General features: G+C 43.7%; 3 non-coding genes across 3 annotated transcripts; 2 read left to right on the forward strand and 1 right to left on the reverse strand.

Moving 5' to 3' along the window:
- Positions 1 to 13: 13 nt before the first annotated feature.
- On the reverse strand, positions 14 to 87 carry TRNAS-ACU (transfer RNA serine (anticodon ACU)). Its single transcript has one exon. It is a non-coding gene; the product is annotated as a tRNA-Ser (tRNA).
- Positions 88 to 16,153: 16,066 nt separating this feature from the next.
- LOC135022176 (U1 spliceosomal RNA) lies at positions 16,154 to 16,317 on the forward strand. The gene has a single exon (XR_010219334.1). It is a non-coding gene; the product is annotated as a U1 spliceosomal RNA (small nuclear RNA).
- Positions 16,318 to 16,469: 152 nt separating this feature from the next.
- LOC135022121 (U1 spliceosomal RNA) lies at positions 16,470 to 16,632 on the forward strand. Its single transcript, XR_010219284.1, has one exon. It is a non-coding gene; the product is annotated as a U1 spliceosomal RNA (small nuclear RNA).
- Positions 16,633 to 16,838: the final 206 nt, after the last annotated feature.

A 16,838-nucleotide genomic window follows, 5' to 3' on the forward strand; every position in this document is an offset into this window, starting at 1 on the left:
ACAAGGTCAATTACGTCCCTGGGTGGGATTGAACCACCAACCTTTTGGTTAGTAGCCAGACACACTAACCGATTGCGCCACAGAGACACTTTGTAAAAAGTACATACTGACAAAGGCTAATAAGCATACATCTAGAACGTTTCCTAGAAAAACTTTAAAAAGTCAATAATCTGGAGAGTTTTTGTAAGATGTTTCTTCCATCAACCAACGAAGAAACACATTGGTACTTTCCCATGATGACTGAGTGCTTCAGGATCTCTTGCACTTACATGTGCAGCAGAGTACTGCAATGGAAGCATGCTGGGCCCCTAACCCAGAGGTAGGCAGATTGAAACTATCCTTTGCTCTATGCATTTTTTTTAAATTTAAGTAATCAAAACTGGGATTGATATTTTTGCTCTTTTATTTTTACTTAAAGTACAATAACTTTTACCATTTTAATTTGTTTGAATAGTATATTGACAGTATAGTTTTCTTTAAAAAATCCACTTAATTTTCTTTACCCTATTATTAAAAGGGTAATTGACAAAAACAAACTAAATTGTCACCAGAAGAGCAATACAAAATGTACAAGTGATATATTAAAATCATCTTTCCAGCTTGAATTTCAATGATGCATTGGGGCAACGATTTTGTGAGAAACATCTTCACCCTTAAATAAAGATTTTCTTAATTCCTTACCTGTGTGCTAATTAGATATCACCTTGTTTTCACATTAAACAGACTTCTACATGAGAAAGCAGCAAGGATGCAGTGGCGTTAATGATTCCTTGTGTCAACCTGTATTATTTCAGTAGACATTGAAATGAGGATGCATCTTGCTGCCTTTCCAATGAAGCAAGTTTAATTTAGTAATAGGTGAAAAACCATCCCTACAAATGTGTTAATCAGAGACTTGGCTTTGTGGACACTTTTCAGAGAACAAATTTGTTAGCATAAAAATAAAGCCAGAAAATTAAGAGCTGTTGAATCACTCAATTAGATTTTTTTTGCCAGCATATTTCTTTTTCTCTGCAACCCACTGCTAAATTGTGCTTCCTAGCTGTTTTTATAAAATCACTGAATCAAATCTAACTCTGATTACATCAGAGAAGGCCAGGTACCCTACACCATAAGAGGGGGTTTGAAATTTTGACTTGTCTACTTAAAGATCACCAAAATCTGATAACAATGTCAATTACGTCCCTGGGTGGGATTGAACCACCAACCTTTTGGTTTATAGCCGTACACACTAACTGATTGCGCCACAGAGACACTTTGCAAAAGTACATACTGACAAAGGCTAATAAGCATTCATCTAAAACGTTTCCTAGAAAAACTTTAAAAAGTCAATAATCTGGAGAGTTTTTGTAAGATGTTTCTTCCATCCACCAACGAAGAAACACATTGGTACTTTCCCATGATGAGTGAGTGCTTCAGGATCTCTTGCACTTACATGTGCAGCAGAGTACTGCAATGGAAGCATGCTGGGCCCATAACCCAGAGGTAGGCAGATTAAAAATATCCTCTGCTATATGCATTTTTTTTGTTAATTAAAGTAATCCAAAACTGGGATTGATATTTTTACTCTTTTATTTTTCATTAAAGTACAATAACTTTTACCATTTTAATTTGTTTTAATACTATATTGAAAGTATTGTTTTCTTTTAAAAATCCACTTAATTTTCTTTACCCTATTATTAAAATGGTAATTGACAAAAACAAACTACATTGTCACCAGAAGAGCAATACAAAATGTACAAGTGATATATTAAAATCATCTTTCCAGCTTGAATTTCAATGATGCATTGGGGCAACGATTTTGTGAGAAACATTTTCACCCTTAAATAAAGATTTTCTTAATTCCTTACCTGTGTGCTAATTAGATATCACCTTGTTTTCACATTAAACAGACTTCCACATGAGAAAGCAGCAAGGATGCAGTGGCGTTAATGTTTCCTGGTGTCAACCTGTATTATTTCAGTAGACATTGAAATGAGGATGCATCTTGCTGCCTTTCCAATGAAGCAAGTTTAATTTAGTAATAGGTTAAAAACCATCCTTACAAAGGTGTTAATCAGAGACTTGGCTTTGTGGACACTTTTCAGAGAACAAATTTGTTAGCATAAAAATAAAGCCAGAAAATTAAGAGCTGTTTAATCACTCAATTAGATTTTTTTTGCCAGCATATTTCTTTTTCTCTGCAACCCACTTGCTAAATTGTGCTTCCTAGCTGTTTTTATAAAATCACTGAATCAAATCTAACTCTGATTACATCAGAGAAGGCCAGGTACCCTACACCAGAACAGGGGGTTTGAAATTTTGACTTGTCTACTTAAAGATCACCAAAATCTGATAACAAGGTCAATTACGTCCCTGGGTGGGATTGAACCACCAACCTTTTGGTTAATAGCCGTGCACACTAACTGATTGCGCCACAGAGACACTTTGCAAAAGTCCATACTGACAAAGGCTAATAAGCATTCATCTAAAACGTTTCCTAGAAAAACTTTAAAAAGTCAATAATCTGGAGAGTTTTTGTAAGATGTTTCTTCCATCCACCAACGAAGAAACACATTGGTACTTTCCCATGATGAGTGAGTGCTTCAGGATCTCTTGCACTTACATGTGCAGCAGAGTACTGCAATGGAAGCATGCTGGGCCCATAACCCAGAGGTAGGCAGATTAAAAATATCCTCTGCTATATGCATTTTTTTTGTTAATTAAAGTAATCCAAAACTGGGATTGATATTTTTACTCTTTTATTTTTCATTAAAGTACAATAACTTTTACCATTTTAATTTGTTTTAATACTATATTGAAAGTATTGTTTTCTTTTAAAAATCCACTTAATTTTCTTTACCCTATTATTAAAATGGTAATTGACAAAAACAAACTACATTGTCACCAGAAGAGCAATACAAAATGTACAAGTGATATATTAAAATCATCTTTCCAGCTTGAATTTCAATGATGCATTGGGGCAACGATTTTGTGAGAAACATTTTCACCCTTAAATAAAGATTTTCTTAATTCCTTACCTGTGTGCTAATTAGATATCACCTTGTTTTCACATTAAACAGACTTCCACATGAGAAAGCAGCAAGGATGCAGTGGCGTTAATGTTTCCTGGTGTCAACCTGTATTATTTCAGTAGACATTGAAATGAGGATGCATCTTGCTGCCTTTCCAATGAAGCAAGTTTAATTTAGTAATAGGTTAAAAACCATCCTTACAAAGGTGTTAATCAGAGACTTGGCTTTGTGGACACTTTTCAGAGAACAAATTTGTTAGCATAAAAATAAAGCCAGAAAATTAAGAGCTGTTTAATCACTCAATTAGATTTTTTTTGCCAGCATATTTCTTTTTCTCTGCAACCCACTTGCTAAATTGTGCTTCCTAGCTGTTTTTATAAAATCACTGAATCAAATCTAACTCTGATTACATCAGAGAAGGCCAGGTACCCTACACCAGAACAGGGGGTTTGAAATTTTGACTTGTCTACTTAAAGATCACCAAAATCTGATAACAAGGTCAATTACGTCCCTGGGTGGGATTGAACCACCAACCTTTTGGTTAATAGCCGTGCACACTAACTGATTGCGCCACAGAGACACTTTGCAAAAGTCCATACTGACAAAGGCTAATAAGCATTCATCTAAAACGTTTCCTAGAAAAACTTTAAAAAGTCAATAATCTGGAGAGTTTTTGTAAGATGTTTCTTCCATCAACCAACGAAGAAACACATTGGTACTTTCCCATGATGAGTGAGTGCTTCAGGATCTCTTGCACTTACATGTGCAGCAGAGTACAGCAATGGAAGCATGCTGGGCCCATAACCCAGCGGTAGGCAGATTGAAACTATCCTCTGCTATATGCATTTTTTTTTGTTAATTAAAGTAATCCAAAACTGGGATTGATATTTTAGCTCTTTTATTTTTACTTAAAGTACAATAACTTTTACCATTTTAATTTGTTTTAATAGTATATTGAAAGTATTGTTTTCTTTAAAAAATCCACTTAATTTTCTTTACCCTATTATTAAAATGGTAATTGACAAAAACAAACTACATTGTCACCAGAAGAGCAATACAAAATGTACAAGTGATATATTAAAATCATCTTTCCAGCTTGAATTTCAATGATGCATTGGGGCAACGATTTTGTGAGAAACATCTTCACCCTTAAATAAAGGTTTTCTTAATTCCTTACCTGTGTGCTAATTAGATATCACCTTGTTTTCACATTAGGGTAATCTCCTGTTTGCGGTCAGCACACTCTTTGAGGGTAGCCGTATCCTGGGACGGGAGGGCTACCTTCTTGGATAAGCGTGTTATCCACGGGAGGATTCCCATCGTAACCTATCCGTTGATGGGAAAGGATACGCCATAAGAATCCTTTTGGAAATCTGCAGTCTTTTATCTGGAGATTTCCAAGCTTTTTCACATAACTCGTTCAGCTCGTGTGAGGGGGGAAAGGTTACCTCAGGCTTCTTTCCCTTGTACATATGTACCCTCTTGTCAGCGACAGGGGGTTACTCTGTGATGTGCAAAACATCTTTTATTGCCATAATCATAAATCGAATGGATTTTGCCAATTTTGGCTGTAACTTTGCATCATCGTAATCGACACTGGAGTCAGAATCCGTGTCGGTATCTGTGTCAACAAACTGGTATAGTGGGCGCTTATGAGACCATGACAGTCCCTGCAACATAGGATCAGGCATGGGTTGAGACCCTGACTGTCCCAAAGCTTCTGCCTTGTCTAATCTTTTGTGCAATGAGTTTACACTAGCATTTAAAACATTCCACATATCCATCCAATCAGCTGTCGGCGGAGACACCACATTCATTTGCTCCCGCTCCTCTCTAATATAGCCTTCTTCCTCAGACATGTCGACACACGTGTACCGACACACCACACACACAGGGAATGCTTTTTCTGAAGACAGTTTTCCCACAAGGCCCTTTGGAGAGACAGAGAGGGAGTATGCCAGCACACACCCCAGCGCTATATAACCCAGGAATAAAACAGTAACTTAATGTTTGCCCAGTAGTGCTGCTGTATGTAATTTGCGAATTATGTGTCCCCCCCTCTTTTCAACCCTCTTGTCTAACATGGTATAAGCAGGGTAGAGTCCGGGGAGCTTCCTCTCAGCGGTGCTGTGGAGAAAAAATGGCGCTGGTGAGTGCTGAGGGAGAAGCCCCGCCCCCTCGGAGGCGGGCTTCTGTCCCGCTTAAACTGTAAAATTGGTGGGGGCTCATACATATATACAGTGCCCAGCTGTATGTATGTTATATTTTTGCGAAAGAGGTTTATATTGCTGCCCAGGGCGCCCCCCCTGCGCCCTGCACCCTTACAGTGACCGGAGTATGTGAGGTGTATGGGAGCAAAGGCACACAGCTGCAGTGCTGTGTTTTACCTCAGTGAAGATCATGAAGTTTTTCTGCCGCCTCTGAAGTCTTCTTTTCTTCTCATACTCACCCGGCTTCTATCTTCCGGCTCTGCGAGGGGGACGGAGGCGCGGCTCTGGGACGGACGGCGAGGGTGAGATCCTGCGTACCAATCCCTCTGGAGCTAATGGTGTCCAGTAGCCTAAGAAGCAGGACCTTGCAACTCAGAGAGTAGGGCTGCTTCTCTCCCCTCAGTCCCTCGATGAGGGAGTCTGTTGCCAGCAGTGCTCCCTGAAAATTAAAAACCTAACAAAATACTTTCTGTCAGAAAGCTCAGGAGAGCTCCTGAAAAGCACCCAGTCTCCACTGGGCACAGTATCAAACTGAGATCTGGAGGAGGGGCATAGAGGGAGGAGCCAGTGCACACCCAGAACTAAAGTCTTTCTTAAAGTGCCCATGTCTCCTGCGGAGCCCATCTATCCCCATGGTCCTTACGGAGTCCCCAGCATCCTCTAGGACTTTAGAGAAAATAGGATTTTAATACCTACTGGTAAATCCTTTTCTCTTAGTCCGTAGAGGATGCTGGGCACCCGTCCCAGTGCGTACTGTGTCTGCAGTTATTAAATGGCCCTTAACTCCAGAACATTTATGTGGAGACAACTTTCCTGACTTGACCATCTTCCTTGGATGTTTTCCCCCTGTGTGACTGCTCCCCAGCCTCGGAGGGTTGCATCCGTGGTCCCTAGGATCCCGTCCTGGATCCCAAACCATCGCCCCTCTAGGTGGTGAGAACTGTGCAGCCACCAATGGAGTGAGATTCTGGTCTTGGAAGACAGGATTATCCTCCGGTGCATGTGTAGGTGGGATCCGGACCACTTGTCCAACAGGTCCCACTGGAACACTCTGGCATGGAGCCTGCCAAACTGAATGGCCTCGTAGGCCGCAACCATCTTCCCCAGCAACCGAATGCATTGATGGATTAACACTCTTGCTGGTTTCAGAATTTGTTTGACCAGACTCTGGATCTCCAGAGCCATTCCACTAGAAGAAAACCTCTTCTGTGTCCAGTATCACTCCCAAAAGCAACAACCGCGTCATTAGGACCAACTGCGATTTTGGCAAGTTTAGGAGCCAACCATGTTGTTGAAGAACTGTCAGGGAGAGTGCAATGTTTTGCACCAACTGGTCCCTGGATCTCGCCTTTATCAGGAGATCATCCAAGTACGGGATAATTGTGACTCCTTGCTTGCGAAGGAGAACCATCATTTCCGCCATCACCCTGGTGAAAATCCTCGGAGCCGTGGACAGACCAAACGGCAACGTCTGAAATTGGTAATGACAATCATGAATTGCAAACCTCAGGTAGCTTGATGCAGTGGCTAAATGGGAACATGTAAGTAGGCATCCTTTATGTCTACCAAAACCATGAAATCTCCTTTATCCCCCGGACTGGAGATCACTACCCTGAGAGATTCCATCTTGAAATTTAATTTCTTTAGGTAGAAATTAAGGGATTTCAGATTTAAGATTGGTCTGACTGAGCCGTCCGGCTTCGGGACCACGAAGAGGCTTGAATAAAAACCTTCTCCCTGCTGACTAAGGCTGATTTGAACAATCGGTGAGGGGGAACTTCTTGAAACCCCAGTTTGTACCCTTGGGACACTATTTGTAAAACCCACGAGTCCAGGTCCGAATGAATCCAGAACTGACTGAAGAGTTTTAGACGTGCCCCCCAGTGGCGGAACTAGCGAGCAGTGGGCCCATGTGCGACAAAATGGCTTGGGCCCCCCTCCATCCCATCCCATCCAAGTCCACCCCCTCACCCCTGGAGAGGATCTGGTGAGGGGGGCCTGCTCAGGGAAGTGGATACCTAGCAACAGTGCCGTAACTAAACATTTTAGCAGTGTGTGCAAGAAACGGCATTGGAGCCCCACCCCTGCATGCAAAACAGGGGCAGTGCGCGCCGTAGGCGCGTGCAAAAAAACATAGTGGCGTGGCTTCGTGGTTAAGGGGTGTGGCCACAAAATAATACCAATTCATAAAACGGTGCACAGTAGTCTCCATTATTCAAATTACGCCCCACAGTAGCACCACTACACCAGGTAGAGACCCTTTTACACCTTACGGCGGACAGCGTCCTCTTTTTACACATTACAGCAGACAGCGTCCCCTTTTTACACATTACGGCAGACAGCATCCCCCTTTTTTACACAACGGCAGACAGCGTGCCCTTGTTACACATAGCGGCAGACAGCGTACATTTTTTTCACATAACGGCAGACAGCCTGCCCTTGTTAAACATAGCGGCAGACAGCGTACACTTTTTTCACATAACAGCAGTCAGCCTGCCCTTGTTACACATAATGGCAGACATCGTACACTTTTTACACATTACAGCAGACAGCTTGCCCTTGTTACACATTACAGCAGACAGCTTGCCCTTGTTACACATTTTGGCAGACAGCGTGCCCTTGTTACACATTACGGCAGACAGCATCCCCCTTGTTACACATTACGGCAGGCAGATTCCCCCTTGTTACACATTGCGGCAAGCAGATTCCCCCTTTTTACACATTGCGGCAAGCAGCTTCCCCCTTTTTACACATTGCGGCAGGCAGATTCCCCCTTTTTACACATTGCGGCAGGCAGTCCCCCTTTTTACACATAGCTGCAGGCAGATTCCCCCTTTTTACACATAGCGGCAGGCAGATTCCCCCTTTTTACACATTGCGGCAGGCAGTCCCCCTTTTTACACATAGCTGCAGGCAGATTCTCCCTTTTAACACATTGCGGCAGGCAGATTCCCCCCTTTTACACATAGCTGCAGGCAGATTCCCCCTTTTTACACATAGCGGCAGGCAGATTCCCCCTTTTTACACATAGCGGCAGGCAGATTCCCCCTTTTTACACATAGCGGCAGGCAGATTCCCCCTTTTTACACATAGCGGCAGGCAGTCCCAAGAAAGAAAGAGAAGAAAGAAAGAAAGAAAGAAAGAAAGAAAGAAAGAAAGAAAGAAAGAAAGAAAGAAAGAAAGAAAGAAAGAAAGAAGAATTATACTTACCCTCTCCGCTGGCTCAGGCTCCTCGTGCAGCTTGACGATTCCCGGGCAGTAGAGAAGGAGGAGGAGGGAGGTAGAGGAGGGAGCCGCAGCAGCGCTGTGTTATTGGTGGAGGCGCTGCTGCTGCTGCCCCTCTGCTTCACTATAGGCTGTTCTCGGTAGACAGCCTATAGTGAAGCAGAGGGGCAGCAGCAGCAGCGCCTCCACCAGTAACAAAGCGCTGCTGCGGCTCCTTCCTTCACCTCCCTCCTCCTCCTCCCCCCCCCTCCGTGCCGCTGCTCCTCTCATCTCCAAGCGACCCTCCTCCCTCTTCGTGTGTTACAGAGGCGGCAGCGTGTCTGGTGCTGCGGCTGCTGCCCGTAGTGCCCTGGCCTGATCTGTTCGTTACGACGGGCGGGCGGCTGGAGTCGCAGGACGCAGACCCGACGGGAGCGCTGGTGTGCGGCTGCGGCATGATACAATGAGTCATTGTGACTCATTGTAATGCCGGCGGCTGTGGGCCCTTGAGTGCGGCGGGGCCCCAGTGCAATGCACTGCCTGCCCTGCCAGTAGTTCCGCCCCTGGTGCCCCCCACTGGTGTGGGCTCCTGCAAGAGAGCCCCAGCGTCATGCAGTGGATTTGGCAGAAGCAGAGGACTCTGCTCCTGCGATCTTGAAGAGGCTTCTTGGAGTCAGCATCAGCATTCCCTTGGTGAATCCACAATGCCCTCCTATCCGAGACTGCCATGAAATTGGCCCGTGAGCACTTGTGCCCGGTGTAGGATTTTTAAATATGTGTAGTTTACTGTATGCAAGGGTTTAAAACCTTTTAGGAACTGAGATCTAAGGTGTATTACATGTAGTTTAAAAAAAACAAAAAAGGTTTATTTTATGGCAGTAGTTTCCAAACTGGGGTTCTTGCACTGGTAGCATAGTTTGGTGGTCCAGGACCAATTAAAATTATTTATACTTTATTAAATTGGCAAAACCATTCCCTCACAACATAACTGAACCTGAGGATGACATGCTATAAACACAATTTACTTAATTTTATATTTTTTTCTGAATTTCTCAATAAAAAAAACTTTGGCCTAGGGGTGCCGTGAAACAAATTTTGATACTATTTATTTATATAGTGCTCTTTCTCCAACAGGACTCAAGGCGCTTGAGATATGGCTTCTGGAACTGAACACAGGATTCTAAATGTGGCTGTACCAAGGACCTATACAGTGGCATTACAGGTTGAGTATCCCTTATCCAAAATGCTTGGGACCAGAGGAATTTTGGATATCGGATTTTTCTGTATTTTGGAATAATTGCATACCATAACGAGATATTATGGTGATGGGACCTAAATCTAAGCACAGAATGCATTTATGTTTCATATATACCATATACACACAGCCTGAAGGTCATTTTAGCCAATATTTTTTATAACTTTGTGCATTAAACAAAGTGTGTGTACATTCACAGAATTCATTTATGTGTCATATACACCTTATACACACAGTCTGAAGTTCATTTAATACAATATTTTTAATAACTTTGAGTATTAAACAAAGTTTGTGTACACTGAGCCATCAAAAAACAAAGGTTTCACTATCTCAGTCTCACTCAAAAAAGTCCGTATTTCGGAATATTCCGTATTTCGGAATATTTGGATATGGGATACTCAACCTGTATTACTTTTTTCTGCTACTGGTTCTTTACCTATGCAAACAAGCATCTGACTTGCCTTTCCTATTGCTTTGTTACATTGCTCACCTGAAATAGTAATACTTAGATAGCTTTCCTCTTGCCATTATAATGCCCTTAATATTATAGTTAGCCTTTGTATTTTTGAGACGTGTATGATTTTGCATTTTTTGGCATTAAATGTTGCCATGTTCTTGACCATTCCTCTAGTCCAGGGGCGGAACTGCCAGAGACAACGGAGTCAGTTGCCGCCGGGCTCCAGCCCTAAAGGGGCTTCCTCCATTGCCCTCCGGCTGTTACGTGCCCTTCCTACTAAATAGACAAAGGCGCTACCAGCAGGGTCTCGCAGTTTGTACATTCCATGCCGTAACACCCTTCTTTCCACCTTTTTCAAGACCCAGCCCAGCAGCCTCGCCGCTGCCACCACCGCTAGCTGCAGCACTGCCAGCGGTGGGGTGCCCCTGCTTCTTCTCACACCACAGATAGCTGGGCAGCACTGCAACTGCCTGCCTGATTGCTCCGCCCCCTTCCGGCTCCAAAGCACCTCTGCTGCCCAGTGATCCAGGAGCCTGCTGCTAGGAAGAAGTGGCCGAGCTTCAGCAAGCGAGTCTGGACACTGGCGGAGGAAGCCATGATAACCAGATAATGGGGAGTGGAGAGCCAGTTCCAAGGTAATACTTTATACAGCTGGTTGAGATCCTGGTCGGTGGATATGGATTCCAAGAAAACCCTGGAGGTGCTTCCTTTCAAGGGAGACACTCTCTTTGGAGAAGACCTCAATAAGATTGTAGCTGATCTGGCTACTGCTAAAACAGCTTGCCTACCTAGTATGACTCCTACCACGCAGAAGGCTAAAAGTACTTTCCCTTGGCCCTTTCATCCTCAAGGTAAAGCGTACCCAAGGTCAGGCATACCCAAAGCAAGCTCATGCTTCCAGACCTGCCAAGCCCAGACTGAAGCAAGCCTGGGCTGCCCATCAGCCTGCTTCCAAAACGGACAAGCCTGCCGCATGACGGTGCAGGCCTCCCTCTGGGGGATCCCAGGGTGGGGGGCCCGACTTCTAGGTTTGGCATAATTCTAAGCTAGAGAATTCTGTTTGGAGCTCACCTTGTACTTTGTGAAGAAATAATCAGCATTGTGGCTGAGCAGATACATGTAGTGTGTGGCTGCAAACTGCATGGATCTGCTGCGTTGTAATACTTTTTTTTTCAAAGTACCAATAGCTTCATATAATGTTCACAATTTTTATGCAGGATCAAATAGCTCAATAGGTAGGGTGTTTGATTAGAATTCAACAGGTTATAGGTTTGAATCCTGGGTATGGTAGTTTGAGATGTGTTATTTAATAAAGTATGTTGTTCTGACTGCCGGCATCCTATCACCTGGGATATCATACTAAATAAATGGAGTTGATCAATTTTTTTTATTTTTTTTTTAAACTAGGGACAATTTCCAGATACTTTTCTTTATAACTGAGATTGCCCCCTGGAACTTCACATCAGTTGACAACTATGCATGAGTGGGCAGTGCTTGCTCTGGATCTGCCCACCCATTTATGTGCCGTCATAAAAGAAAGCACAACTGACAGTTATCCTGGGCGTACACTACACAATTATCTGTCAGGCTATCTATCCAGTCTGGATGGATGGAATGAAAATCTGGTAATGTATAGGAGCAAATGTCAATTAACCATTTGCTCCCAAACACTAGAAAAGTGGTCAAAAATGGTCATTACACAAATTAGTTAAACCCAAAATTTAACCAATTTGTTTAGGGGACCATTTTTGTCCATTTTCTAGTGTTTGAGAGTAAATCGTTGATGGTCATTTGCTCACATAGATAACCGGATTTCTATTCCAACCAGCCAGTGTTGGAGATATGGTCTGCCAGATTACATAATGCATACCAGAGCCATAACTAGACTTTTTGGTGCCCTGTGACAGATAATTATATGCCCCCCCCTCCCCATTTTTGCAATATGGACAAAAGGCGCATGCCTTGTGGGGAAGGGGCATAACAAGATTGCTCTCAGAGAAAGCACATGAGATATGAAGATATATCTAGTATACTTGACACTCAATGGTTTGTGGTATTGCCGGGGTGCCCTCCTTAAATGCATATACAGTCACACATGGCGTGTTTGTGCAAATGGCATATCAGCAGTCAGCACTAACTGGTGACATGCCATTTGTACAAGTAAGCCATGTGTGACTAATATATAAACATACTTTATTAAATAACACCTCAAACTATCATACCCAGGATTCAAACCTATAACCTGTTGAATTCTAATCAAATACCCTACCCATTGAGCTACTTGATCCTGCATCTATTCTAACCTCCAAAAACAGATTCAGTTGCATTTTCCAGCGTGTTTTGTTTGCGCCTTTGCAAATGTCTTACATCGACAAACTTATTTAGTACTATTTTGCAAATAGGGTTACATTGTCGCAACATTGTGTTCCCTAATTGCTTGATTTTTTTTAAATGCAACAATTGATAAAGACACCTGATAATTGCTCTGTGGAGTCTTATTTTGTGTCTACTTCTTATCTACATTTAATTCCCTACCTCTAATCAAGGCATTTTTAAATGCTGGGGGCTGCCAGGACGTGAGGCCTACCTAGACTTTAGATCTGAATTTGAATGTACTTGTGAACTAACTTAATTTCCTACTTCTAAATTCATTCCTAAATTCACTACTTACATTAATCCTGTAGTTGGGCATTTTGAGCCTTCAATTGTGGGCATTGTTTTGTGTCCAGACCAGCAGCTGGTGGTGTGCATTTGCTGGAAAGGCATCGAAGACCTCCGATATGCTGCATCTCCTGATGTGTGTCTCCCTCAAGTGGCTGTCAGCAAATGCATGCTAGACACCCCATTCCAAGCTGATTGTGACATCACGGAACATGCATCATAGAACAGGCATGCTAGAATATGGGTCTTCAACCTGCGACCCTCCAGCTGCTGTGGAACTACATATACCAGCATGCCCTGCCTCAGTTTTAGCATACCTTAATAGCAAAACTGTGGCAGGGCATGCTGGGATGTGTAGTTTCACAGCAGCTGGAGGGCCACAGGATGAAGACCCATGTGCTAGAGCCAAGCCGCAGGTACATTGAATGCTAGCAAGCTGAATGTTTAAATCCTTTTTGTTCCGCAGCATTCCAATGTGGAAGATTCCATGGAACCAGAGATTATTCCATTGAGAAGGACATGCTGCCTGGATGACTGCACTGTGCAAATTAAGTCACGGAGCCAGTTGGCTTGTGGGTGGCTCTGGTGACTGGGTATTTGGGTGGGCGGTGTGTCGGAGGTGGAGCACATGCAAATGAATGTGTATCATCCAGCTAGTGAGAGTGAAAACTCATGCAGGAGTGTGCCTGCTTGTCAGTGGGTTATGCACCTTGCCAGGCGTCAAATCTCCATGGAGCAGCTGGAGGGGACAAGAGCAGGTTTGCAAAATATAGATAGAAGAGCATATATGCTGGCGCATTCTCCATGATTGTGTCAGCTTATGTTTTGGTGCACTGCACTTTCCTTCACTAAGTTTTAGCCATTTTGGTTAAACGCAAGTGTAGTGGCTTCTCGCCCTTTTGGCTGTGATCTTGTATCGTGGTTGAAGGGTCTGCTGGAGGGATTGTTTTCTTCATTGGCGAGAGACTGAAGATATTCCAGGATGGAAGGCTTGGGAACACTATCCGTTTTTCAGTTGTGGAAGAGTTGAAAGACCGGATTGGACTACATTCTATAGTAAAGGATATCTTTGTATTTATTAATCCTCCCTTTATATGTGTCTGTCTTTCAATAAAGCTTCGGGCTTGTGATTCCCTCACCCTCTTACACTCCACACCCATAGCCTTATTAACTGTTGTATTATTGTATTGTTTAAATGTATAGTGCAGTTCATGATTTATAGTGTAGGCTGGCCTGTGCTGTAGTTCTTGAACTGTACTATACCGACAGCATTTGTATTGTGTTTTGGCTGTGCTGCAACACGGTACTTATGTGTGTAATGTTTATGTATGTTTTTTTGCTTCTTTATGTCAATAAAGACTGCTTTTTCAATCCAATATCTGAAAACAATCAATGTTTATCTTTGATGGCAATAGAAGTGGTATGACATTTGCTGCTTTTGAAAGGCAATATCTGATATGTCCCCTATCTGGGAACCATATATTAAATGGCTTTTCAGAAAAGGGAGATGGGAGAAGAGCTTTCAGTACTTGTAGGACCGATGCTCATTTCCTATTCTAGCCTTCAAAAACAGATTCAGTTGCATTTTCCAGCGTGTTTTGGATGCGCCTTTGCAAATGTCTTACATCGACAAACTTATTTAGTACTATTTTGCAAATAGGGTTACATTGTTGCAACATTGTGTTCCCTAATTGCTTGATTTTTTAAATGCAACAATTGATAAAGACACCTGATAACTGCTCTGTGGAGTCTTATTTTGTGTCTACTTCTTATCTACATTTAATTCTCTACCTCTAATCAAGGCATTTTAAATGCTGGTGGCTGCCAGGACGTGAGGCCTACCTAGACTTTAGATCTGAATTTGAATGTACTTGTGAACTAACTTAATTTCCTACTTCTAAATTCATTCCTAAATTCACTACTTACATGAATCCTGTAGTTGGGCATTTTGGGACTTCGATTGTGGGCATTGTTTTGTGTCCAGACCAGCAGCAGGTGGTGTGCATTTGCTGGAAAGGCATCGAAGACCTCCGATATGCTGCATCTCCTGATGTGTGTCTCCCTCAAGTGTCTGTCAGCAAATGCCTGCTAGACACCCCATTCCAAGCTGATTGTGACATCACGGTACATGCATCATAGAACAGGCATGCTAGAACATGGGTCTTCAACCTGCGACCCTCCAGCTGCTGTGGAACTACACATCCCAGCATGCCCTGCCTCAGTTTTAGCATACCTTAATAGCAAAACTGTGGCAGGGCATGCTGGGATGAGTAGTTTCACAGCAGCTGGAGGGCCACAGGATGAAGACCCATGTGCTAGAGCCAAGCCGCAGGTACATTGAATGCTAGCAAGCTGAATATTTAAATCCTTTTTGTTCCGCAGCATTCCAATGTGGAAGATTCCATGGAACCAGAGATCCTTCCATTGAGAAGGACATGCTGCCTGGATGACTACACTGTGCAAATTAAATCACGGAGCCAGTTGGTTTGTGGGTGGCTCTGGTGACTGGGTGGTTGGGTGGGTGGTGTGTCGGAGGTGGAGCACATGCAAATGATTGTGTATCATCCAGCTAGTGAGAGAGAAAACTCATGCAGGAGTGTGCCTGCTTGTCAGTGGGTTATGCACCTTGCCAGACGTCAAATCTACATAGAGCAGCTGGAGGGGACAAGAGCAGGTTTGCAAAATATAGATAGAAGAGCTCTCCAGCCTAGTTTGCTGTCTGTTTCCACTTCTCTTTTCTTGAGCCGCTCCCTTATATGCCCTTGCGCACTATCCTGACTTCTCCCATCTGCTTACTTTGTGCCTTCCAACGCACAATGCGAACTACAGGTAGTGCTGCAGGGCCCACACCCTTTTACTTGCCATACAGAGCAGCTCTGGAGCTGTTACAGTGCCCAGCTTCTGCAAGAAATCAGCTTGAATGCTTCAGGGGCTGGGGCATAGCCAACATGAGCCCCACACCGAAGGAGGGTGGAGGTGTTTAATGCGAACTAGGGGTCATCCAAGCGCCGCAAAAGGCCGCCATGCCCTGCACGCCCCTTTTCTCTTTTCATATGCAGACGAGGGTTGAAGCCAACTTTGACCCACTGCTTGGATGACATCACCATATGCAAATCCATCTGCTGCAGGCCTTCCCCCAGGAATGCTTGCACTAGTTGTTGCATTTGGTTTGTTGTTTGGGGGTGCTTCAGTATTAGGCAGCCTTCTGCCCTCCCATGTTCATCTGAAAATATGTGTTCTCCCTGCAGTTGTTGTCCCCAGATGAGAGTTCCCTTGTGCTGCCTCAGTTGAATCTTCTTTACTTGACAGAGATGTGCCTGAGCAGCGGCCCTCCCCAGCCCTATCCCAAATCATACTTATTTTGCATAGGAGATACCATGGTCATGAAGATTGCTCTCCCAGGGTGAGGTTCATTCATTGCATTCTGGGTATGCTGACCCCTGTGATTTCCCCAAATGTGGGAAACTTGACTGCATTATTTGTGGTAGTGGGGGACTGTGTTTGTGCTTTCCTCTGGTCAGCTCTGGTAAAAGTCAGATTTCTTTGTCTCAGATCTTCCTCTAGCCTTGTTCTTCTTTCGAGAGTTCCCTTGTGCTGCCTCAGTTGGATCTCCTTTACTTGACAGGGGGGTGCCCAAGCAGCGACCCTCCCCAGCTCTAGCCCAACTCCTACTTACCTGCCAGGTGAGATACTATGATCATGAAGGTGCTTCTCCCAGGGCAAGGCTCACCCATTGCACTCTGGGTGTGCTGCCCCTGTGATTTCCCCAAATGTGGGAAACTTGACTGCATAATTTGTGATTCCACTGGTCGGCTTTCATATAATTCAGATCTCTTTGTCTCAGGTCTCTCTCCAGCCTAGTTTGCAGTCTGTTTCCACTTCTTTTTTTTTGAGCCCCTCCCTTCTATACCCTTGTGCACTATCCTGACTTCTCCTCCTGTCTGCTTACTTTGTGCCTTCCAATGCACAATGCAAACTACAGGTAGTGCTGCAGGGCCCACAAACTTTTACTTGCATTACAGAGCAGCTCTGGAGCT

This window comes from Pseudophryne corroboree, unplaced genomic scaffold, assembly GCF_028390025.1.
Source record: "Pseudophryne corroboree isolate aPseCor3 unplaced genomic scaffold, aPseCor3.hap2 scaffold_383, whole genome shotgun sequence".
NCBI lineage: Eukaryota > Metazoa > Chordata > Amphibia > Anura > Myobatrachidae > Pseudophryne > Pseudophryne corroboree.